Source organism: Marmota flaviventris, chromosome 9 (assembly GCF_047511675.1).
Source record: "Marmota flaviventris isolate mMarFla1 chromosome 9, mMarFla1.hap1, whole genome shotgun sequence".
NCBI lineage: Eukaryota > Metazoa > Chordata > Mammalia > Rodentia > Sciuridae > Marmota > Marmota flaviventris.
Window position 1 is genome coordinate 67,259,592 of NC_092506.1, and position 25,766 is coordinate 67,285,357.

The window sequence follows — 25,766 nt, forward strand, 5'->3', positions numbered from 1 at the left end:
ACAGGGCAGCCATCTGCAAGCCAACCAGAGAGAGATCTCAGAGGAAACCTCCCTGCTGGCACCTTGACCTTGGACTCCAGCCTCTAGAACAGAGAAGGAAATGTCTGCTGTTGCTACCACCCAGCCTGTGGCGTTTGTTTTGTCAACCCTAGTCAGCAGATTCTCCCCTGGTTCAGTCAGGGAAGAATCTGTGGGGGTCCAGGACAGGGAGGGTGACTTGGGGACATGGGGAACAGTGGCCATGCACAATCAGTAGGGAGGAACTTCAGCATTTTAACAACTACCAAAACCCACCTGGGGCACACTGCTGAATCAGCCCTGAGCACATGTGACATAAACAAAGGGGAAGGAAAGGGGAGAATCTTCCCAGAGAGACTTTCTTAAGTAACCAGAGACCGAGTATGGCACAGGGGCAGGAGGGGTAAACACCAACACCCTCCTGGACCCAGGGAGATCTCAGGTGGGGAAAGCATGAAGACCTCAGGCAGGCTGAGCACACTGGCTGGTTTTATTTCCTGAACCCTCCACTAAAACTACAGGAGTTTTGTTTGTTTCTAAGGCATAATCTGATGAAGACAGGGAGACTGGGAGTGAAGAGATCCACAGAGTAGCTAACAGCAGGTGACAAGGGACGAGAAAGCCCATTCTGAGTCAGTGGAGGGGGAAGCTGACAGTTGTCCCAATTTCCACTGTCAAACCTGCAAATAGCTCAGGAATTGGCAGCTCCAGGTACTTTTGGAACTTCAGAGTGGGAAGAAGTTTGATCCCTAGAACCTCTGCCTCACTTTACCTTTCTGGGAGATTTCATTGCCCACCCAAAGGGGAGCATGCAATAGCGGCTCAGCCCTGCAGGGCGCCAGGTAGAGCTGAGGCAGAACACCACAGTGAATAGCAGAAGGTGATGTGCATATCTGCTCACAGAAAGCAAGACCTGCCCCACTGCCAGTGCCCGGCCACAGGACAGACCAGGTTACTACTGCTGCCATAATTGCCACCAATTAGCGAATAAAACAACACAACTTTATTATCTTATAGTTCCAGAAGTGAGAAATCCAATATCAGTTTCAAGGACTAAAATCAAGGTGTTGGCAGGGCTGTGTCCCTTCTGGAGGCCTAAGGCGAATCTTGTGCCTTGCTTTTCTCAACTTGTCAAGCTGCCCACATTCCTTGGCTCAAGCCCTCCTCACTCCAACCTCTGCTTTGTGATTGCATCTCCTTCTTGGAGTCTGAGCCTCTTGCCTCTTTCTTATCACAATTTCTAATTACGGTGGACCCACTGGAGGATCCAAGATACTCTCAAGAACTCTCAAGAACCTTAATTTGAAGACATCTTCAAAGTGCCCTTTGACATCTAAGTAACATATTCATAGGTTTTAAGGATCAGTGCATGGACCTTTTTATTTTGTTGACCACATAGGGCATCAAAAGATCTACTCTGGGAGTCTAGTTAATCTGATCCAAGAAGAAGGGACTAAAGAGACTGATGATAGGGTTTCCCAGCACTTGACTATGCCAGCTCTCCTATGGCAACACTTACATAGACAAACCCCACCCGTGTGCTCAAGTAACTCTTCATCTCCAGCCTTAAACACTGGCAGACATTTAGGAAAACCATTAGCATGGAAGATGGAGACCAAAATGGAGAAAGGAGACCCGGGGAGATGAAGTCCATGTAGGGAATTGACAGTGTGTAAAGAAAACGGTACACATTAGAAGGGTTGGAAGAGAAAGCTGAGATCTTTTAGGAAATAACGCAATAATTAAATACAAAACCAAGGAAGTGAAAAATATGGGAGAAAAGTATGTCGGCATACTGACTTTAGAGATTCCACATCTAAATGATAGGAGTTCCAGAAAGGAAAGCATAGAAAATGGGGGGAAATCATTAGTAAAATTATTCCAGGATGTTTTCCAGAATCTAAGGGCATGTGCTTTGAGGTCTAAGGGTTCATTGATTGCCTAGATAAAACTAAACCTACTCAAGGTACATCATTATAAGATTTCACAACTTTGGGGACAAGACTAGTTCTTAAAAACTTCCAGAGAAGAAAGGGCACAGCTGAGGCAGAACACCACTCTGCCCTGAGAGGAGGAATCTGAATATCTTTGGTCAGTTCAGTAGCACTGTTGGAAACTGGAAGGCAAATGAGATACCTTCAAGATCCCAAAGGAATCACTTCTAACTCAATTTTGTGTGTATGGGGGGGGGGGAGGTGGGGGGATGCAATAAGAAGCCAGGAGAAGAGGGGTAGAGATAAAGACAGCAGTACGCCCAACTAGAGGACATCAGTCCGGGAAGAGAAGGCCAGAGGACTCAGGAGAATGACTGCATCCTAGTCCCAGCCCCTCCCAGCCAGTAGTTAGAAGGAGACATCTTGTCATCTCTTAATAAGCCTGAAGTTGCCTTTGTTGCCAAAGATTCAAGAGAAAAGTTTTGTACGGTGAACCAGCTCCTACGTAGATGGACTCATTCTCTCAGCCTTTCTCTATTATTTGGTTCCCTTTTTACAGATCTGCCTCAGTTTCCCCTCTGGTTTTCTAGGTCCCTAATGACCCACATCCCACCCATTGCCTGGGGCACTGCCTCCCTGACCACCTCCACCTGTGCCAATCTTTTCCCCAGGTTGGGCTGGAGACTGCTTGCTGGGCTCCAGCCATGCATGAGTAGCTCACTCTGTGATGTTGCTGTAGAGGTTTCCACAGGCCTATCCACCCACTTGCAGGGACAATCTATCTGATGTTCTGAGGTGGCTCCTTTGGTCAATGCACTCTGGGCTGGGAACTCTCCACAACTCAAGATTACCCTCTGCACAAGAATCTTCCCCCAGTCCCTACTCCAGGCCTCTTCCTGGGGGGGGAGGCACAGCCCAGGACATATGGTGCCAGAGCACCTTGGCATAGACCACCACTGCCTTTTTGTACCAATACCCTCTTGCTTTCAGATCCTAAAATAGAAACCCAAACCTGAAAATGAGGCTAAGTGAGAAAATGAAGACCCACTCAGCCTATATTTGCCTGGCCAAGTCCTTACCCTTTGCCTTCTACCCGGAGATCACATTTGAACAATGAAGAGTGAGAGGGACATTTATTATGGCAGTCATCTTGAATCTACCCTAATTTTAAAAAGAAAATTATTAGCAAACACTAATTAGATAGTGTTATGAGCTATGAGTGGTACAAATTACTTATACATACTTCACTGCCAACTGTGACATATCAGTTTCAATATGATTTATTGGGAGGCCAAACACCCTTTCTGTTCTATTCCATGATGTTCCCATAAAGATGCCTATTGATTGAAGAGAGGGTTAGGTGATAGAGTAAAATCCAAAACTACTAGTGGATACCAGTTTCAAGGAAATTCATAGTATACCTGCTATGTACCAGATGCTGAGTTATAGGATTTTAAATGCCCTGTCTGATTAAATTATGAAGGTGAGAAAAATTTGCTAAGAGCCACAGCCAAGTAATATGATGCATGGCATTTTTGGTTGAAAGGTGATGCCAGCAAGCCATTGAGATGATATGATTATGTTAAGATTTGCATTCATATGTATATTGGACTCCTGCTGTTCACCTCTGGCCTGCTATGGGACTCCTGGAGAGTTCCCATTGGTTGGGGAAGTGCGGTAGGAGGGAATTCCGGAGGAGGGAGTTCCTGTTGGGACCAGGGAGAAGCCGCGTGGGTCCATCGGCAATCTTCCCGGGGAGCATAAGGGGCATTGGTGGCAGTTTCAAAAATAAAGTTTGTTCCTGCTTGAGTGGCTCGTGATTTTGTGCCCAGCCAGACTGCGGCAAAAATTGAAATTATTATTATGAATTATAGCCACTGGTAAACTGTGTACCATGTGTCTCTCAGTCACCCATCCTGTTTTGCACCTCTGAAGTAGGGGCAACATTTTTCAACCCAGCCAAATCACCAAAGGTAAAGGAATTCATAGTCAACCCTGAATGAATTCTAGTTTCTTATAACTATTGCTGCTGAAATTATTCTTCTTGGAATGGTACTTTCTAGGTTTTAAAAAATTTCAAATACATTATATAATTTTATCCTCCCAGCATTTCAGGAGGTAGTCAGGAATTAAAACTCTTCTGGCATTTTTGGCAGTGCCATTGGCAAAAGGAAAGTATGATGTCAACTGAAGGTGTTTGGCATTTTGAATCTACTAGGAATGTGTCAATTTTCCTGGTAGGTAGGAAACTGAAATCACTGAGATCTTGGACCAGTATGTTCAAATGTGTCAATGAGTACATATGAATTTTCTCCTTGAAAAGTTCTATATTTGGACACTAAAAGAGGAGTAGGGTTGGTGTGTTCTCTTCAGTGGATCATGAGCTCCCTAACAAGGGCTGTGCCTTCCTTAGGTCAGTGTCCTCAGAGACTAATGTAGTACCTGGAAAAGAGGAGGGGGCTCATGAAGGGTCCAGTGACTGACCGACAGACTGACTAATTGACCCAATTACTGACAGAATGATGGAGTAGATAAATACAGGAAAGATTCAGGAGACTGGCTGGTACATAGGAAATTGAGATCACCAAGATTTGGGGCCAGTATGCTCAAAATGTGATAAATACAAACTGAGAAGTCCCCAGCATAAAAAATTAGAATTTTTAAACTGGGAAAAGAATAGATTAAAATGCATATGTAATTTGAAAATATGAACATGTATTTATTTATGAGCAAATAAAGCATTTTTTTTCAGTTCTAACCATAAAATTTGATTAACATGTGTCCTTATTATGACTCTTGACACAATTCAAGTTTTTTGTTTGCTTGTTTGTTTTGTCTTTTGCTTTTTTTTAAACAGGAAAGAAATCCTGAGAATTACCCTTGCAAGTTAAATACAATTTTTTACTTTACTAAATTTAAGTGATATCCTTCTTCCACAGCCAAATATAGAGAAATCAGCCATCATTAATTACATTTTTAAACGTGGAACATTTAGACAATAGCAGGAACAACAACAGATTCACCTTCTACAAAGGTAACTAACACCCTTTCTACTGGTTGATATTAGCAACCATACAGAAAACAACAATAATATATTCCACAGGTGCGGAAACTAAATGTGATTAGGTTCTGAGTTGTTGGTAGAGGATATAAATAGAAAAATACAGACACACACATATACATAGTTTTCACATGTAAAGTATTTTATGAACTATAGATGCTTTTGTCTATTAGATGGCAGCCCATCTAATTCAACTCTATAGACAGCATTAAGTCACTCATCTAACAAAAGGTTAAGGGAGCTGAGAATTACCAGGCAATGTGCTTGATCCTGGAGGCATGTGGGCAAATGCTGAACTCAAGGTGTGCACAATCTAATAGAGAGAACACACCTGGAAATCAAAGGCAAACACTCTGGTTTGATGTAAAAAGGGAAGAGCAAAACAAATTGTGAGGAAGCCCAGAAGGAGGGAAGAGGAGTTAAGTTTCTGAGATGCAAGTTCATAAAAAACAACTCACCTGAACCTGGTATTGATGGAAGCTACATCAGACTCCCATTGTGGTCAGGGATCTTTCCAAAGTGACAACTGGGAACCCTGTTGCTCTTCTCCTTAAACACATTAAATGACCATCTCCCTGCTAGGCTCTCAGTTGTCACAGGGCAGAGCCTAGCTCACTCTGCTCACCTCTTAGTACTTCACGTTAAAGGCCCAGGTCCAAGCCAAGTAGGCACTCGTATTTATTTGTTGGACAAATGAATGTTTTGGAGATACCACAACATTATGAGTGTGAAGTTTCAGGAAGCTGTCCTCCTTCTCCCTCAGTGTGTTGTGAGAATTTCACATCTAAGAACAGTGGGGGGTTATGAGCCAAGTCTTTGGATACATGACCTGGTTTCAAGTCCTGACGTCTTAGTTTCCTAACTGTATGACCTTAAACAAATTATCTAACCTCTATAATTTCTATTTCTTACCTACAAAATGAGAATGATAATAATAATAGTAATAATAGTAATAATAATAATGGTGTCTGCTGGAGAGGATAATGATGAGAATTATGCATTTATAAAAAAAATGACCAACAACCCCTCTCCTTTGTGTATTAAATGTTCAGCAGTTGTGGATATTATTTTTGTAATGCTCCTTTAATTCTAAAACAAATTTCTAGTCATTTACTGATGTTCAGAGCTTTGTGGGGCTCCTCTTTGGGAGTAGCTTTTAGGGGCTCACTTTTAAGCCTCTCTCAGGAATCTTTAGATCAGTTCCTTTCCCTCCATCTCTGTCTCAAGAAGTCACTGTCTCCATTTGGTCATTTAGTACCAGGTTTGGCCTCAAATGACTCAGGGTTCTGTCTGTATTTCAATTGGAAAAGACATAGACATGTCCCCATTGAGAAATCTAGAACCCATGTTGTCTATTGACAACTTGGGGCTGGGTAAAGAAAAGGAGTACCTTCCAGAAGGGAGCTGTCCTTATTGCTGACGAAAAGGGGCTAGCTCTTTAATTTAACCCTGTGTCTGCCTTGCAAAAGCAAAACCTTTAAAACTTTGTGTTTTTGTTTTGTTTTGTTTTTTTGTATATTTGTTCCTATAAGAAATTTCTGCAGGGGAAAAAAAAGGATGGAGGTAAAGGATAAGTTTGGACACGTGGAGAAAACCCAGTGATGTGCATATTTGACATCAGACATTTGAACTTTGTATTTCAGGAGGCATCTTTGGGAGAGCAGAGATATGCAAATGACTAGAGGATGAGCAGGGGATACTTAGCCTTTACTCCAGGTTAAGACAGGGTCATGAGTGATCTTGTAATTTTGAAGCAGCTTTGTTAACTGGACATGGTCTGAATGTCGGTGGAAACTGGGAGAAAACTAGAAGGACCTGGGAGACCCAAGTTTCAGTCTTCATCTGCCTCCTGTGGTGCTGCTGGCTTTGTGCATGTGAGCACCTTGTCCTGTGTCAGTTGCATTATATCGGTATAACAATGAGACCTTTGATACCTATCATCTTTTTTCTCAACCAAGGACCCCCTTTCATTATTTTCCCCACAGGACCCTATTTTTTTCAAGGCTTTGCCTACTTAACAAACAAGATTGAAAAGCTTATTAATAATAAGCTTGTGCAATGGGTACTGGAGGCAGGCACATTATCTGGGAGGCAAATTAGCCCTTGGAGGGCAATTCTACTCCAACAGGAGAGATAATCCCGGTAATAATTCCAATTGTGCTTACTATGATCATTTATTAGGAACTTAGTACGAGTTAGACGCTATGGATGCGTTATCTAATTTAACCCTTATTACAAAGTGGGAAGAAATTGTTGTTATTTATCCATTCCACAGATCAGGAAGCTGAGGCTGGGGGATTCCAGCAGCTTGTCTAAAATTATATAGCTAGTAAGGATCAGAGCAAGGGTTTGACTTCCATGTGTCTGACTACACAACTAAAGCCCTTAACCACTCGACTCAACTGCCTCTCAGTTTCAATAGAATGAAGTTGCTTGTCTAGGGCTTAAGTTCTAAAATCAGTAAGGATGTGGAAAGTTGCAGAGAGTTGTCATTGTCCCTGAATCTCCCCTACAGCTATAAGTGTGACAAGATGCTCACAGTACAACTGAGACCAAATATAGAAAAAGCATCAAATATACCTCACTTCAGGCCTCCTCTGGGGCATACCTTGTTGGCAGCAAGATGGGCTGAATTGCTGTCCTATTTAAAATTTTTATATTATATATTTTTCTTATACTTTCTCTACTTTTTTCCTTCTCCTTTTTTTAATTGAATGATTTCAGTTGAAATTATTTATATTAGCTTCCTGCTACTATAATGAATGACTACACATTTAAATATAACAAATAACATACATGATCATCACATACTTTTGGAGACCATAACTTCAGCATGGGTGTCATGGGGCGGAAATCAAGGTGTTGGCGAGGAGGGCCTTGTTAGATCTGGAAGCTCTGAGAGCATTCACTTCCTGTGTCTTCTAGTTCACAGAGGTGGCTGATACTCCTTGGCCAGGACACCTTCTGTCTTCAAGAGCAGTGAACTGCTCTTCTCACACCCCTGCTTCCTGCTCACATCTCCTCTCACTCTGACCCCCCTACCTCCCTTCTTTTACTTAAAATAACCTTTGTGATACACTGGGCCCAACTTGATGATCCAGCCTAAATCTTCCCACCTCAAGATCCTTAATTTAGTCACATCTGCAAAGTCTCATTTGTTATGAAGGATAACATACTGACAGGTTCAGGTATGAGGACCTGGATGTCCTGGGGGGCCTTCTCTGCATATCACACTGCTTAAGTTAAAGACATTGGCAGCAAGATGGGCTGAATTCTGTCCTATTTAAAATTTTTACATTATATCTTGTTTTATTTTTTACACACTTTCTCTACTTTTTCTCACTAAGAATATGTATCACATAAAAGCTCCTAAGTACCCCCGTGCTTTCTTATGGTAGAATATTTTGTCAATGGATCACCAGCACCCAACATGATGTTTACAGTAGGTGCTCAATAAATGTTTGCTACATAAACAAATAAGCACCCTTTTCTCTTCTAGTTGACAAGGACTTTCTTTTCAACAAATTTCAGAACTATGGAGACTAATATAACAAGTACCCGTTGACACAGTGCCCAACATTGACTATGCTAACATTATGCTTTATATAAATATTCTTTCTTTAGTAAGTGAAATTCTTCTTGTGAGATTCTATTTAAATCCAACTGACCCATGAGCTATTTTACTATGCTCTGCTCAGTTTTGGGTTGTCATGTAACAGAGCTTCACAAAGGACTCCTTCTGACTTTGTTTCTGCTAAACTATCTTTGAGAAAAGGTGCCCAACATTCCTGACTCCATATGAAGTCTGAGACCCATAGAGCTGAGATTGGTAGGACATGGCGTTCGCAGACCTCAGCCTTTTAAAGAATTATAGTAACCTAGAGGAATTTGGAGGGAGCCATCAGTGAGCTTTGAATTCTAGCCTTGCCTGCAGGGACAGTGGACAGTCTTTCTATGTTGTGCCTGGGGATAGGGCTTCTCTGAGAACACTCAGAATTCTACATGTCACTGTGGCATTTGGGGGAGGGTACTTTGCTCTGATGTCCGACTCACACCTAAGGAATCTCAAGGGCAAGAGGTCGTGCTGGCCACTGCACAGGCAGGAGAGAAAAGGGAGGTCTGGGCTGAGAATGGCCTGCCTTCCCAGAGTTCCTTAGCACTGGACGGGCTACCTGAGAAAGGGGGCAGGGTAGTCCCCCTGCTGCCAACCAAGGACACCTGCAGGAATGAGGGACAGGCAGAAATCTCAAGTGATCAGCCCAGGCAGAAGCCTTTGTCTGGGTTGAGAGGATTGCAGGCAACCCTCCCTAACATTGATGGCTCAGAAGCAGCCAAGAATAAGCTGTGAGGGACAGCTGGCCACTTCAGCAAAGGTCTCATTCAGGCAAGAGCTGGGCTGCCTCCTTGCTCTCTGACCTTCCTCTCTTTCAATCCTAACACCCGCTTCCCACTCAAGGGCCACTCTGAGGCAGGCCCCAGCCAAGGCATAGAAGCTGCTTTCACTTAAAATGAACTGAGACATTATAACGATTACATTAAGTCCCGTGCTAATTACTGAGCTGAGCTCTTTGGTCAATGGAAGTGATCAGAGAACTTTTTGTCCCCTGATGGAACTGGCCTTAGGTTTTAAGATAGGGGACAGGGTTGATAGAACCACAAAGCTGGTTTTGGATTGTCCCCAGGATTGCCTGCTCAGACACCAGAATGGTTATGACTATGCATTCAGAACCACACAATGGATTTTTCCTTGTCTCTGAGTTCTTGAGAGCATCCATACCACATCCCCAGGTGCTCCTGCAGGATTCCCAGAAGTCACAAGTTTTTTCCTAATTCTCTTCCCTGCAGGGTCTGCAGGATAGAACCTGGTTCTCTCCAGTCTTTGATCTTGACTTTGCATTTATTCTGTCTAAAGGGCCATCAACAGTGAGTATCCAGCTAAGTGGGAGGAGCTCGATGATGTGGGCAGATGACAGATTTCTGGCTGGATCTGGTGGCAGGAACATTGAGAATGCTTTAAGAGCACTTTTCTTCATGAGCTTTTGAAAGGACAGTGTCTGGGAATAGGCCCTGAAGGCTGTCCCATCACCGTTTCAAACCTGCCCAAGATGAAAGAGCCTAGATACTTGGAAAACATGAGTATGCCTTCTTCAGGGATGAAGTCTCTCTGAGGCACAGAGGATGCATCTTTGGTGGGAGAAGATGAAACCACAATGAGGGGGAGACAAGAAAAGATGCGAGGAGGTATGTAAGTCTTTAGGATCAAAAAGGCCGGGGAAAGGTTATGATTTGGCCAAGGATGTGCAGCTAGAAAGGAGCAAACCAGTACTTAAATCCAGTTCTCTCTGAAGGCAGGCTTTTCACTCATATCCTATTCCTTCCTGCCACAGGGCTGGAAGGAGATTTCCAGACCAAGGAAAAAAATTTTTCTTTGAATGAGCCAGGAAACAGGTCAGCAGGGACAAGTGCTTCTCTCAAAGTTGCTTAGCAAGTGACTGGCAGGTCTAGAAACCAAATCATGATGCTGTGGACCAGGATGAAACCACGTGGCTCCTCAGAGGAGGTGGGAGAACTCTTGCTCCATAAAGTGGGTAGACTTTAATGCTATGTGCTTCTCTTGCAACCCCTGCCAGCTACCTGTTTGGATTGTCTGATGGCAACAGATGTCTGAATAGGTACCCTGGCCACAATCTCATCCTCTATCCTGCACCCAGGCTGCTCTCTTTTCTCTCCTTTCTCCCTCTCTCTTTTCCTTCTATTATTTACATTTGTATTAGGTTTTACATTAAGCAATCAACAATTCAATACTGGAGGCAGGATACGGTAGCGGTAGCGAAGCTTGCGAATTGAATGTGAAGTTCAATGACAATACACTAGAAGAGTGCATGGCACACAACGGCCAATGCAGACATAGCATTGACCATGGGGCAGGCACTGTTCTGAGACCTCACATACTGGAGATCTCACTAGTTCTCCATGCTATGGAATTTGCCCCATTTGGGCTGGGGTAGATGAGGTAATGAGGTTAGATGAGGTAATGAGGGTGGGGTCTTCATAATAAGATTAGTGGCCTTCTGAGAAAGGGGAGGGGGCAGTGCCTGCCCCCTCCACCATGTGAAGACAGAGTAAGAAGGCAGCCATGTGTAAGCCAAGAGGAGAGCCCTCACCAGGAACTGAATAGATTAACATCTCCATCTTGGACTTGTAGCCTCTAGAACTGTGAGAAATGTTTATTGTTTAAGCCACCCATCTCAGGGATGCTTGCTGGCTATAGCTGCCCAAGCAAATTTAATACACATATAGAAATTCATTCAATCTTCTAACGGTATGAGGTAAGCAAAATTATTGCCTTCCTTCTGTAGGTGAAAGAAGGAAAAGAGTGCTGTGCTAAGTACAGAGAGAGCCACTGGGATGCAAAGACTAATGCTCTGGCTTCCAGGAACCAATCCAGTACAGTTTAGGTCAATTCAGCATGAGGCACAGGAATGGGACTATATCTATTTGGGGTATGTATTTTGCTCCTTTAACAACTGGCTTCAACTGTGTCTAACTGTGCTTTAATTCTACTTTGGGAGACTACTTCTAGAAGTTTCCTCAATCTTCAAGAAAAATATTTCCTGATGAGGGACAGAAAGAGGTCCTGGTCTTCAGTTTTGACTCTGCTGCTCTGAGACTGCTGACAAGCTACTTGTCCTCTCTGAGTCTCCATTTTTTCATTTGTTAAATGGGGTCAATAATTATGCCTATTTTATAGGGCTGATGTAGGGATTTGATAAAACTGAAGTGTGAAAAATACCAGGCATGTGGTTGAATATCTCAATGTTTGTGCTGGAAAGGAGTTTGTGACCCTCCGTTTCTCTACCCGTTACAGAAGCTTCTGTCCAATGTTTCTGCCAAGTGCTAGCTTGGCCTGTGTCTTATTTTATTACTTGTGTTGATGGGGACACTATGCCTGGGGTATAGGTTAACTAAGGGTCACCACTGGTTCAAGTGCTCAGTTTTTTCCAATGACAGAAAATCCCTAGTGAATGTAGGAGTAATAATAATGGGCTAGCTATAATAATGTTGACATTAATGTTTATTGAATAACTACTATGTGTTACGCACCATACTAAATGTACTCACTGAATCCTCATGACAACCCACAGGGTAGGAACTCATTTATGTCTGTTTTCAAGATGAAGAAAGTGATGATCAGAGAGGTTAAGAAATTGGTTCACTGTTTCCAGGTCAACACATGGCAGAGACAGGATTCAAACCCAGATCTACAGACTTCTGTGCCTGTAAACTGATCCCTGGGATTTCCAGCTACCCCATACAGGGCCAGGCAGGGGATTTAGAAGACATCTGGGTGCACAGGCATGATTGTGGTGGACTGGAGACCCCTGCCCAGATTCAGTGTATGCTATCTGTCAGCATTTGACCAGGTGGGATGGGGTTGGGTAGAGGATATGGCCACAGAGTTGTGAAATCTTCTCATTTTGCTAACAAAACCCAAGATTTTGAATATTGTAACATGATATAATAGGATTTTAAGAGTTTTTTTCCAACATTTTTGAAGTTGTCTGTGGCCTGACTTTTAAGTATAGTGACTACACTTTAAATGCACATTGAAGCTGGTTTCTTGAGGGCTGCTATCCTGTTCTTTTCTTTCCCACTCAAGCAGCTCTAATATTGCAACAACCGGGACAGGGAGGCACATTACCCAGAAAGCTCTGCCTTCACTCTAAGGATCTGCTGTGCAGACATAGGTCTTGACCACTAGGACTTTAACCATGACTGGTGAAGGGTTGAGAGCCCTGGGCTGGGGGTGAGGATGCTATGGGATGGGTGCAAGGAAAGAGTGCTCCAACTACATACAGAGGAGGTCAGTGGGTGCGATGTCTGGCTGTCTATAAGATCCCAGCAGCCACAGGGTGCCTGCCATTTCCCCAAGAAGAACTGCCCCGGTCAAGTGGGTAGAGCCATCTAACCCCTGCTCCAAATTCTGTAGGCCAAATACATTTCCCAACCTCCTGGAGGAAAACCAGTCCTTGGCCCAGGCCCAGCCTCCAGGTGCTTTCCCAATCCTGCTTGCTGAGCAGTTTAACCTCTTGGCCCCTTCTGAACCAACGAAAATAATTACAATGTGTTACACACAGATTGACTAAAATCACCCTTATTCCACAGAAAAAATTAGGGCTCCAGATTTGAATGGCAAGGACCACATACGAAAGAGCTTTCCCATCGCTGCATCATGGAAACTTTACAACATCCACATTTTACTTTCACAGAGACTGACGGTCTAAGAGGTTGTGTGATCTGCTCAGGCCACTTATTTAGAAAGTACCAGACCTAGACTTTCTAAACTGGCCACCCAACTTAGAAACCAGTGTATTGTTTCTTCTGGTATTCCACTCTCCTGGGAGCAACCAAAACATCAGACTTGAAAATGACAAGAGTAATACAGTAGCCACCGCCCTACTACTCCCACCAGCACCAGCAGTAACATCAGCACCAACTAGGGACAGACCCACAGCAGCAGGAGCTGCCCTCTCACCTCTCACATGTGGGGCTTCTTAGGCACTCGGTGAACTCAGGAATTACTATCAGCTGGATATTACTGAGGGTACAGCAGCACCCCACACCAACTTGCAGTCTTCTGTCCCGGGTCTCATAAACATCGGGTGGTTGGCACTTCAGGGCTGCCAAGTTTAACTGTTGCATCAGCTGATTTTACCATTTCTTCATTTATGATTTATATCATTTTTCTCCATAATGATTTCAAGATGTGGTTTTAAGATATCAGTGTAAAAGCCCTCTTCCCGCCCCAACTTTCTTGGGTATCTACAGAGAAAGTTTGTTTTATTTTTTTTTTCAGACTAAAAAATGTATATAATCTCTCTGGTGTTTGCATTTTCATGATAATTTCAACATTCTTGAAATACAAATAAAATAAAAACAAACCCATGTTACATTAGAACTATCTTAAGGAAAAGTAAATAAAGTCAGATGTTGGTATGTGGTTGTTCATATATTTGTCTTTAATAAGCTTTTTAGACATATGTGAAAGTTATTGCATGGAGTTCTTAAGTTATGCCTGGCTGGATGAAGCAGGGATCTTGGAGGTCCACAAAAACTTAATATTTAATTTTAGATTATTCCTATTTTCTAACTATGCAAACTGAGGTTTATGAAATTGAATGACTCGTCTCAGGTTATATAGCAAGTTATTTTACAATAAGCTGACAAGAACTGGGAAATTGGGCAGGGTGAGATTTGAGTCCAACATAAAGATGAACAGCTTTCCTTTCAAACCACTGTCTCCTCTCTCAGAGTGGGTTATGAGCCTCTGGCAATGTCTGTCCTTGTATAGTAAGGATCCTGTCTTATGTAATCTTACTTTGGGGGGTAAGGGTTGGATGGGGTATCAATCACAGCATTTTGGGGACCTTGATTAGTGGTTACACGATCTCCTTCAACATTTTTTCTCAGAAGCGCTTATGGCTCTTATGCAATTAGGTGTCATCTGCTCTGAGTTCCATGGTGAATATATCTTATGAAGCAATCAGCCATTCACACACAAGTATGAATGATTTAATCCCCTCTAAAGAGATAGTTTTCTGAAGCTTAAACCCTCTGAAGGGTTTAAGAAAACTAGATGTGGGAGGCAGGGAAAGTAACTCTCTGTTCTCTCATCTCTGCCATGCAGTCCTCTTTTTATCTCAAGATCCCCCTCAAATGCCATTTCTTCTAGGAAAACTCTTTGATTTCTCTAGTTACAGAGACTATGTCCTTCTCCTTTTCAATAATACCTTTTCTGATGTTCTATCCCCACACTTCTTGTAACTTTCTTCCATATAACTAGTTATTTGTGTGTTCATCTTGTATTCCTTTCTGAACTAGGAAACCCTAGGACACAGAATACTTTTGATTTACTTTCTTGCCCCATTTATTGTGTAGACAAGGGAATAGAAGGTTTTCTTCTGATACCTTTAAACCCTGAAATTACTGAGAAGTGAGAAGCAAGGTGTCTATGACCAGTTTTGCATAGGGTTCTCTAGTTCTGGGGCCACTTAGAAAAAGGACCTCAGATCTCCTCTACACCCTCAGATTCTTTGTGCACAACCATCAGCACTGTTCACTGTCTGCCAACCTGCTCTGGATTCAGAAAACTCAAGGTAGATTCTTAACTGTGGCAAAATGCTTACTACAGCTCTGGCATATGGCAGGGCTATAAGTTGTACTTTACTCTTGTTGCGGGAGAACAATTGACATAGCAATAAAGAGCTTTCAATCTGTTTTGGGTTCAAATCACTGCTCTGTTCATAGCTACCTGAGGTGTCTTCAATATATCACTTAATCTTTCTCAGATCAAATTTTTTGCCCCTAAAATGGCAGGGGTGGTGGTGGTTGTGGTGTCTGGTGTAGTAGCACTCGCCTGTAATGCTAGAGGATTAAGAGGCTGAGAAGGAGGATTGCAAGTTCAAGGACAGTCCCAGCAACTTAGCAAGGCCCTAAGCAATTTATTGAGACTCTGTCACTAAATAAAAAGGGCTATCCATTTGGTTCCGTGGTTAAGTACTCCTGGATTCAATCCCTGGTACAAAAAAAAAAAAAAAAAAAAAAAAAAATTGGAGTGGGTATTTCAAGAGTTGTAGATTCTGTTCACCAAAGATGTATGAAACATGTCTCATCTAATATGCTCTTCTGGAATCTTGCTTCCCCTCCATCAAGAGTTGGACTCTAATGTTTTTTTTCCCTTGAATCTGGGGGCTTATGGGCCCCTTGTAATCAACAGAATGCAGCAATTGTGATGCTGGTGACTTCCTGAGCTGGGTCCTAAGGTGCCATGTGGCTTCTCTTTTGTAATATGCCATTGGCCTTTGAAGCCCCCAGCCACCATGTAAGTTCACCAGGGGGTGAGACAATTGAGGTCACATGGAGAGGTCACATATAGGTGGCCTGCCAGCTGAGGCTCATCAATGGCCAGCATCAACTGCATGGATATAGGGATGAAGATACTTCCGGAGGCTTCCAGCCTTCTGAGTCTTCAAAGATGGGGCCCAGACATCAGAAAGCAGAGAGGAGCGATTTTCTCTGCACTTTCCAAATTCTTAACCTGTGACTTATTTTAAGGTACAAAATTTGCAGTAATTTATTAAGTGACAATAGTTATTGGAACAGGGTTCTAATTAAAGTACTAATACATAGTAAAGACCAGATGAAAGGAAGTAGCAGTCTTTACTATTAAAGAAATTACGACAATTATTACTGTCTCCAGGGGTCATCTCCTCTGGAGTGGCTACATTAAACTGAGCTGCAGATGGGAGACCCCGCCCCTAGGCTTCTGCCCCGCCCACCTGTCTCTCAGCCAATGAGAACAGCGTCAGGGATTCGCCCTCTCTGGTCCCTTGTGGAGGCTGCGGGGCCAGAAGAGGGCAGAGGGGGCAGAAGGGCCTTTGTTGGCCTTCCCGGGTTACAAACTCTACTGTGTCAGGGGGCCCTGTTCCTTGTTTGGGTGCAACTTTCTGCGCTGCTGAGGGCGAGCGTCGCTCAAGCTGCTTTTGTGTAGGACCAGGCAGCCTTGCCTGGGTAAGGACGGCTTCTTAATCTCCTGCCCTCGGCTGCTTTTACATACTGGCTGGACAGAGGTCAGCTTCGTGGGGCACATTCTTTGTTGAAGTTAAGCCAAGCCCTTCAGGTCTTAGAATTGGTTTAAGCCTGATTAACTCGTGAGGAAAGGGAAAATTTACATTTTGGGACTGGAGAATAAGATATTTAAGCGGCTCTTAAGAATGAATGCTTTCCACCTTGCTACTGAAAGTCAAAGCCCTAGTGTGCTCTCTCCCCCTCTCCCCCTCCACTCCTCTCCCTCCCTGTGTCTCTCACTCTCTACTCCTTTTGCTCTCAAACCAGTTTTCTTCTCCTCTCCTCCTCCTCTTCACTCTCTGCTCTTTCCACCTCCTATCTACCACTGTTCTTTCTTGCCCATGGTCCAAATTCTACCTTCTCTTCCCTCTCCTGTCCCTTCTCTGGCTCTCCATTTTCCTCTCTGTTTTTTTTTTTTTTTTTTTTCTCCTTCTCTTTCTTCTTTGCTCCTGCAGCTGTGATATTGTCGATATCCAGTTTCTTTGTTCCTGAATGGTGAGACACATAGCTGTTTTTGAAGCAGACATCAGTGTGGTCCCCAGATGGTTATAGAGGGGGCTGGAATTCTGGAACTTTGGTTGTTGACTTTTCTTATATTCTGAGCAGTCTTGGTGGAGGATGTGCCCAGCTATAGGTTTCAAATCTTATGAGCCAAAGCTTTCCTTGCCAGTAGAGGGGCTGGTGGGATCCACATTGAATTTGATAGCGCATCAGTTGGAGTTCACTGGGCTGTCTCCCATGCTGTCCTGAGGGGAGGGCGTGGGCAATTGTGGGACATTGAACAAGGCAGAGAGCTAAGGATGATTATTAGTTCTCTCTCCCTGAAGGCTTTGAAAAGAGCTTTGGACTTGGGATAAATATCTGTGGCAAAAGCTGTGTGATCTTGGGCCAGTCACTTTACCTCTGTAAGCCTGTTCCTCACCCATAAAGTGGATAATGACAGTCACTTGCCTTCTACAGAGGGCTATTATGAGGCTCACACAAGCTAATGAATGAGAAAGCATTTTGTAAAGTATAAAGTGCTATACAAATTTAAACCCTTTTTATTATTGTTGTTATCATGATCATAATTTTTTATGTTCCACTAATGTTCATCTTACAACGCATAAGTATTAGAAAGAATAAGCTCTGAGTGGAATGAATTCTTGTTTCCTGCTTGTGCATGAATTTATAGCATACTTGTGAGAAATAAATTGCTGTTTCGAAGGGTCTTTATTGACCACCCCCCCCTCCCCAACACACTTCTACTTGACCCTGCTCTATTTAGCCTGGCTCAGCTGCTTTCTGGGATGAGCCCATTTTGCACACCTTGCCCCATTCCTGCATCTGCTCACTGTGGTGTGAGTTAAGCTCCAATTTCAGTCTCTCAGACAGCGCAGCTTCTCTGAGCTTAACCCTGGTGCACTTTAGGACCTAGCTAGCCTCTTCTGGAGGTCTTCCTTGTCGTCTAGCTCCCCTGACCTGACTTCCACTCCCCTCAGCCTTAGTCTCTTGGGCTCCCCCTTGTGGCAGGCCATAGCCAAGCCCACCTAGCCGCCTGGAGGGGAGGTCCTACTACCCAGGAAGTAAAACACCACCCATTTAGGGAACTGTGGTTCCTCTGACTGGGACTTCTTCAGGCTTGCAGGCCCCTGGGAACGTTGACTTCAGATGCCTCTAGGAGGAGTAAGAGCGGTTCCTAGGAGCTGCAGACATCTCACTGCCTACCTGTGGCTTGGGAGTTGCTTTGCTATTCAAATTAGCCTATGGTAACTTTGTTTCAATGGCATTTCCTCCAATCCTCAACCCTATATTAAACACATATTCCTGAGATTAAGGAAGGGAGGAGACTTCTGTTCCATTGACCTCCTGGCCTCACCTCCCAGGGTTGTGCCAACTCATCCATCCTCACCTAGGTCTGTCCTGGTGCTCCTGGATCCTGACCCTGTGCCTTGCCCATTCTTGCCCCTCCTTCCTGGGGTAGTTATCCACTGAGTCAACCCCAGTCCTTCTTTGCCTCCAAGAAGAGCTATCACTCCATTTTACAGATGAGGAAAATGAGGTTCAGGAAGTTAAATGGCCTGAGGTCTGAGGGCTCTTGAAGTGGTGGGATCAGAAGGTGAACTCCAATTCAAGGTGGAATCTCTCTCCTTCGTGACAGCTTCCTTCTCTTTGGTTTCACAAAAATTATGGAGGCTTGGCGTCTGCCCTCCTGGGGGCCAGGGCCTAATGGAACAAGCAAACCCGCAAGGCAATCCAAAGCAAAGTAGAGCGCGGGAGACATTGACCCTCTGTTTCAGTCAGCTTTTTAATGCTGTGACCAAAAGACCTGACCAGAAAAATTTTAGAAGAGAAAAAGTTTATTTGGGGGCTCACGGTTTCAGAGATTTCAGCCCATAGACAACCAGGTCCATTCCTTGGGCCTGGAGGTGAAAGAGTACAGTGGAGGGAAGTGGCTTACACAGAAAGCAGAGAGAGACTCCACTTGCTGATACCAAATATATGCCCCAAAGGCATGTCCCCAGTGGCCACTTCCTCCAGCCACACCCTACAGCTTTCACTTACCACTTAGTTAATCCCCATCAGGGGATTAATTCACCGATTGAATTAAGGCTCTCATAATCCAATCATTTCACCTGGAAGCCTTCTTGCATAATCTCAAACAAGAGCTTTTAGGGGATACTTCACATCTAAACCATAATACCCACAGCTCTGAAAATACAGAGGAGCTAGTTAGGAATTTTGTCTGAAGAGCCAGTGGTGGTGATAGTGGTGATGGTGATGTTTGTTATATTTTTAGAAAAGGGATGCCATGAAGCAACACTGCCAGCACTCCCCAGAGCTCAGGAACTGTACAGAACAAACTCCCACAACCCCGAAAATGGCAGACATTAATAGGCAATCCTCCCCAATGAACCCAGCTATGACTTCAGAATCCCTGGACACAAAATTTCCAGGTTTCTATGCCTTTTGACTGAGGTTGGCAGGCAAGAGGACATTCTTTTGGGTCCCTAGGAGTCTTAACAAATACAAATACATGCTTTTTCTTGAAGAGGTAACGAACTCAAAGTAGGGACTGTCTTCTGCATGCCACTAGGGCACAGGAACACCTTGGAATTCTCCCAGATCTGCTTCACTGAATCATCCTCTTATTTCTCCTATATTGAGGAATGGATGCTTATTGAGTTCTCTCTACATGCATGTCCTGTGGCATGATCAGGGAACACTGACCCATGTCACTGCTCATCTCTCATCTCGCTGTGAGGTGGTTGTGATGATTGCCGTCTCACGGAGAAGGACATGAAGCTCAGAAATGTAAATGACTTTTCAGGGTCACACTGTCAGGGAGCAATGGGACACACACCTGTGCTCAGACTCTGTCCCACCCTAAAGTCCGTTAATTCCTTCTTTTAAATTTATTACAAACATTTAAAACAGTTCCAATGAAAATAGTATATGCTGTCCCCACTCCCCAGTTAGGAAATGAAACAAAGTCTGTTTTATTTTTGCAGAATCCCACACTGCTCTTCATAACATAAATAAAAGAGATTTAATAAAGCAATTGAGCAGTGTTGAACATTTCTCAATGAAGCTGGCTTTTAGTGGAGTTTTAAAATGAATTTTCTTTATAAATTGAAATCATGTCTTTGGATATTTCGGAGATTGCAGCAAAGATAGTCTGCAGTTCACAGACCTGCTTGTCTGAGGAGTAATTTAATGCCACAGACATAGATCTCTATTTCTCTTTTTACCTTTAATCAATTTTAACAAGCCAGATGGTCATTGCAAATGGGTCTCCCTTTTCTGCCTGTGCCACTCTCAGGGATTTATTTGAATTTGGTTCCTGGCAGCAGTTCTCAAATCCTCCTTTTCCCTGCCTTTACCTGCCACCATTTGGGTCACTCCCTATTATCAGTAACTATGATTTCTGCCCCCACTCCCCATCCCACCCTATCCCTCAGCACACTGCAACACCAGTGTGGCATCCGTATGCCTGGCATTAGTTATTTATGTATGTAATTTCCACATTAGGCCCAGCCTTGCTCATCTATAATCTATGTAACAGTAATTATCATAACTGTGAATGCTGTACAGTTTCCAGGTACTTTTTTCTAGTCATAATCTTATTTAATACCCACAATCTCTCGGAGGTATTTTTGGTTGTATTCTATTTTATAGATGTGACCACAGAGACTCAGAGAAGGGAGGCAGCTGGCCACAAAGTCACACAGCCATTTGCAAGGTGTAGAGCAAATTTAATGCTCCTGTCCTCTTTCTAGAATATAAAGTATCCATGTGTAATTTAAAAAAACTGAAATGGATTACAGTTTTATACAAATTCCCAACCAACAATTCCTTTATTCTATAAATATTTATTGATCACTTATATGCCAGCAATTAAACTGGATTTTAGAGAGACATTAGTGAATATAATAAAAAATCTTCTAGTCTCATGGGGCATAGAGTGTAGTAGGCACAAAAATAATAAACAAATAGGCAAATATAAAAGATGTGGTGGGTTGAATAACCCCTCCCTGGCAAGATATCCACATCCGTAAGCCTGGAACCTGTGAAAGTCACCTTACATGGCAAGAGGCACCTTGTAGATACAATTAAGTTCAGGGCTTTGGGATGCTGGGTGACCTTGGTTATCCAGTGTAACAATAAGAATTAACTGATGTGATTGACAGCTTTGAAGATGGGAGGGGCTGGGAGCCACAGAATGAAAGCAGCCTCTAGATACTGAACAGACAAAGGAATGGATTCCCCAGGAGCCTGGGGAAGGAATGCAGCCCTACCTACCCACCTGATACTTCTGACTTCCAGAACAATCAGAGAATAAATCTAGGTTGCTTTAAGGCAATAAGTTTGTGGTAACTTGTTACAGCTGCAATAGGAAATGAATACATGGAGCAATTACAGATTATGATCAAACTATGAATAAAAGAGACAGTGGGCTGAGATGATGACTGGAGAAGACCCCGCTGAGGAGAGGATAAGAGAAGCAGCCTCAGGAAGAGCATTCTGGGGAGAAGGAACAGAAGGTGCAAAGGCCCAGAGGATAAGGAACAAAGAGTCAGTGTGGCAAGACTTTAATGAAAGAGCTGAGGGTGGTGTGAGATGAGGTTGGAGAGTTAAGCCAGAGTTAGATCCAACTGTACCTTTAGGCCACAGTGAGAGGCTTGAAATTTTACTAAAAGAAATGGGCAGCTTCTGAAGAATTTTAAACAGGGAGAGAGGCAAATGATGCTTGCAGTGCCCAAAGTTTTTGGCGTGAGCGAGGACCTTCCTTGAGCCAGGGGAAAACTTAGAACCAGTTCAAAGCATTCACTTTCCCCATTAGCTCTGATGCTCTACCAGATTCTTAGAACACACCCAGAAGTATGGGCTTTCTTTCTGCCTACCTGGCATTCCAGTTCTTTACGGACAGATGCCTTGTGTACACTGTGGACAGGAGACAATGCTGTGAGCATGGGCATGATCTATTACCAGGAGGGCTGACCTGACCCATGTAAGGGACTCAGCATTACTGGACTTAGGAATGCTCCTGCTTGGGGTAAAGTGCCATATTGATTTTTACAATGAGGTACTCTGTAAATGTTTTACTTATTATATGCTTTTTAATTTTTTTTGTCTTTAGATTGTAAGCTCTGTGAAGTCAGGGGCCATTTGTACTTTTATCCTATAGTTCCAATTTTAGCACATAGTAGGTACTCAAAACTACCTGTTGAAACCAAGGATAATTGGAAGGAAGGAATGCTACCAAAGTAGTCCCCACCCCTTCTCTCTCTCTTATTTTTTATTGGAATCAGAAAAAATCAGGGCTAATAAGCAGGAAAATACAAACATCAAAACAACTTATACCCAGTTCTGCTCTGAAGGCCATTTTGAAAATAAGAATTTGTTCTAATGCAACTTATACTAAGGAATGATGTGGGCATAAGGCAACTGTTATGGTTTGGATGTGAGGTGTCTCCCCCAAACTCTTGTGTGAGATACTGCAAGGGTTCAGAGGAGAAATAATTCGGTCACAAGAACCTTAATCCAATCATCGATCATTTCCCCCCACCCCTGATGGGATTAATTGAGTAGAAACTGAAGGCAGTGGGGTGTGGTAACTGAGGAGGTGGGGCATTGGGGGAATGGCTTTGGGTATATATTTATATCTGGCCAGTGGAGTCTCTCTCTCTCTGATCATCACGTGAGCTGCTTCCCTCCATCACACTCTTCTGCCATGATGTTCAGCCTCACCTCGAGCCCCGAGGAATGGAACCAGCCTTCTATAGACTGAGACCTCTGAAACTATGAGCCCTCAAATAACCTTTTTCTCCTCTATAACTGTGCTACTCAGGTCCTTTAGTCAGAGCAGTGAAAAAGCTAATTAAAATAGCAACTTTCCCTCATGAAAAGGTACAAGTGAATTCCAAGATCCAGCTGAACAGAGCTTTGTAGGAAGGCACAAAATGTACACATGCATGGACACCAAACATCAGCCACATACCTGTCCACATCCAATTTCAGAGGATCCTTCTTTTACCATCTCACAGTAGCTCACGTGTCATCCACTTTTACCAGCAAGCTTTGGATCTTTCTATAGGTAAACTGCCATATTTATTATAATATTTAATATGCTGAAAACAGTGCTACTGTATTTATTAGTTTCTTATCCCTTTTAAACGAAATTGGTGAGATTTTTGAGCTTTGTGCCCTAACTCCATTTTTCCCATAAATTCTTTTTTTTTTTAAAATATGGACAAATTTGCATAGCACAGTGATTTTTCAGAACACATATGTGGCACGATAGCAGAACTGACTGTACTTTCTTCTGTCTTCAGCAGCAGGAAAACAAGAAAATATACACGGTGACTAGGGAGAAATTGAAATCAAACCAATATTCTCTAAGAATGATTCATGATGTCCTTCTGGTACACAGGATAATCCTCTTATTAGTTATTCCTTTTATTACTCTAAAAACATTTATCCAATGCCTACTATGTGTCAGGTCCTGAGATAGACCCCGATGAGACAGCAGAGAACAAAATTTGAGTCTTAGACAGTTTCAGGGATGGGAGAAAATAATATCTAAACAAAACAAAACAAAAATACTGTCCAATTATCTTTACGGTAGGCCTACTACAGATTGGGCCCTATAATTGGCACTTTAAATACATCATTTTACTCAAGCCTTTTTGGTAGGCATTACTCCTTTTGCCGTTTTCCAGATGAGGAATCTGAGGCTAAGCAGTGCATGGTAGAGCCAGCATCTGTAGCCAGGCAGTTTGACCCAGAGCCTGTGCTCTTGAATATGATTGCTGACATCTGCCATTCTGCCTGTTTTCTTGCTTCCAGAGGAAAGGAATACAGTGCCTCTCCATCTTTGGAGAAGGATGGAGAGCAGCTTGTCCCATCTTTGGCAGTCTACCAAAGGGTGAAAAAAATAGCTTCATGGCTGTCACGAGAGTCCATTGAAGGGGGAGAATTGTATTTATTTAAGAAAATACCTTGAAGACCACTTCCTTTGGGAGTACAGAGGAAGACGAGAGGCAATCTGAAAGGAAATCAAGCTGTACTGTTTGGTATGAGCTTTTTATAGAAAATGTCGAGGAGGAGCAAAGGAGAGGAAGGGGAAGAACAGAGAGAGGAGATGGGTCGAACACCAGCACCCCTGGGCAACAGTGGCCAGTGAGGAGGTTCTGTGAATGAGGTGGCCACAGCCTTCTATGGTGAGGGAATCCTTCAACATTGTTCCCCTTGCCTGCTTTGCTGGGATGTAATCTCTCTTATCACCCGGACTTCCATAACATCTGTGTGTACCTGGGAGAAGATCAGCGCTCAAGGGTCGTGTTTTCATCTAGCTGGAATAGAGCATACTTGGGTGGGAAGGGCCCTGGGACAAGCCCAGGAGGTGATTGCCTATCATTGCCCAAAACTTCCTCCTTCCAGGGAGCTGGCCGACATCCGGTAAGTACTTAGGTGTAGATTAGGGGTGTTTGGGTTGATTCTTACACAATTCCCCAAAGATTAATGAACCTCAGATGGTGTTTGGTTTATAGTCAGTTGTTAAGAGCCAGGGCCCTCAGGTCAGGGACCCTGGATCTGAATCTAAGTTTGGCATTTACTGGGTGACCCCAAACAACACTCTTAACCTGCCTGTGCCTCTGCTATTCTCACCTACAGCATGGGGATGACCTTTTCTACCTGTGGGATTATTTGGAGGATTGAATGGGTACAGAATGTTTAGCACAATGCCTGACCTGATCATCAATCAATCAGTGGTTACAACCAACTCCAATGGTGGAATGTAAACAGCACAGATTCTGAACTGGACCAAGGTTCAAATCCGGTTCCACTATCTTCCAGGTCTGTTTATCTGAATGAGCATGTGACTGAGCTTCTCTGGCTCTCAGCAGCATGGGAAAATAAGACCCAGCTGGGAGCCTGTGATGAGGACTAAATGAGAGAGCAGAGCATGCCTCACACTAACCTGAGCACAGTAGGCCAAGGCTAATCTGTGAGGTGTCCTTTGTGAATTAGAGAAAGGTGCCCCTTCCTTTGGGTGCCATAGCCAACAGGTCTCAGCTTTACTCCCCACCCTGGCCTGGGTACCTTTGTGTCGTGCACAACTTCTACATCTGAAGGATATGGCCTGTGGACCACGGGAGGCTGTTGTAACTGTGCTAATTGGTATTCTTCTGCCTCAGATTTGCTGCCTTTGTTCTAGCCCAAGACTGTTCCAAGTTTGAAAGAAAGAACTTGGGCCCCTTCTTCATTTTCTCCCTCCTGGCTCCAGCTGTCCTCCTTATGACCTGGTTTCTCTACCCAACTCCCCAACTCCCTCCTGCCCCCACCGCCCCCCCCCCCACCCCATGCCACCTCAGGCAGGACCCTGGCCACTCCCTGCCTGCACAGCTGGTCCGGAGGCCGCTCATCTGGGAGGCTGGCTCAAGGACCTCCTTCTGCCTCGCAGGCCCACCTGGGTCCTGGAACAGCCTCTGCAGAGGTAATCTAGTGCTTTAATTGCCAACATCAGTCAGAAGGAAGCAGATGATCAAGGCCCATAAAGGGCGCCGATCCTCAGTGGAGAGCCTGCTGGCTGCAGAGCCCTTACAGGTTATTTTTAGTTCTCGGCCACAGAGGTGCCAGGA

General features: G+C 43.7%; 1 protein-coding gene across 1 annotated transcript in view; it reads right to left on the minus strand.

The window, feature by feature from the left end:
* The window catches only part of Tenm4 (teneurin transmembrane protein 4), a 753,505-nt gene extending 739,891 nt beyond the window's left edge, over window positions 1-13,614 (minus strand). The window contains exon 1 of the mRNA XM_071616542.1: window positions 13,550-13,614. The gene's annotated coding sequence lies outside the window, so the exon portion shown is untranslated. The remainder of the gene's footprint in view (window positions 1-13,549) is intronic.
* Window positions 13,615-25,766: the final 12,152 nt, after the last annotated feature.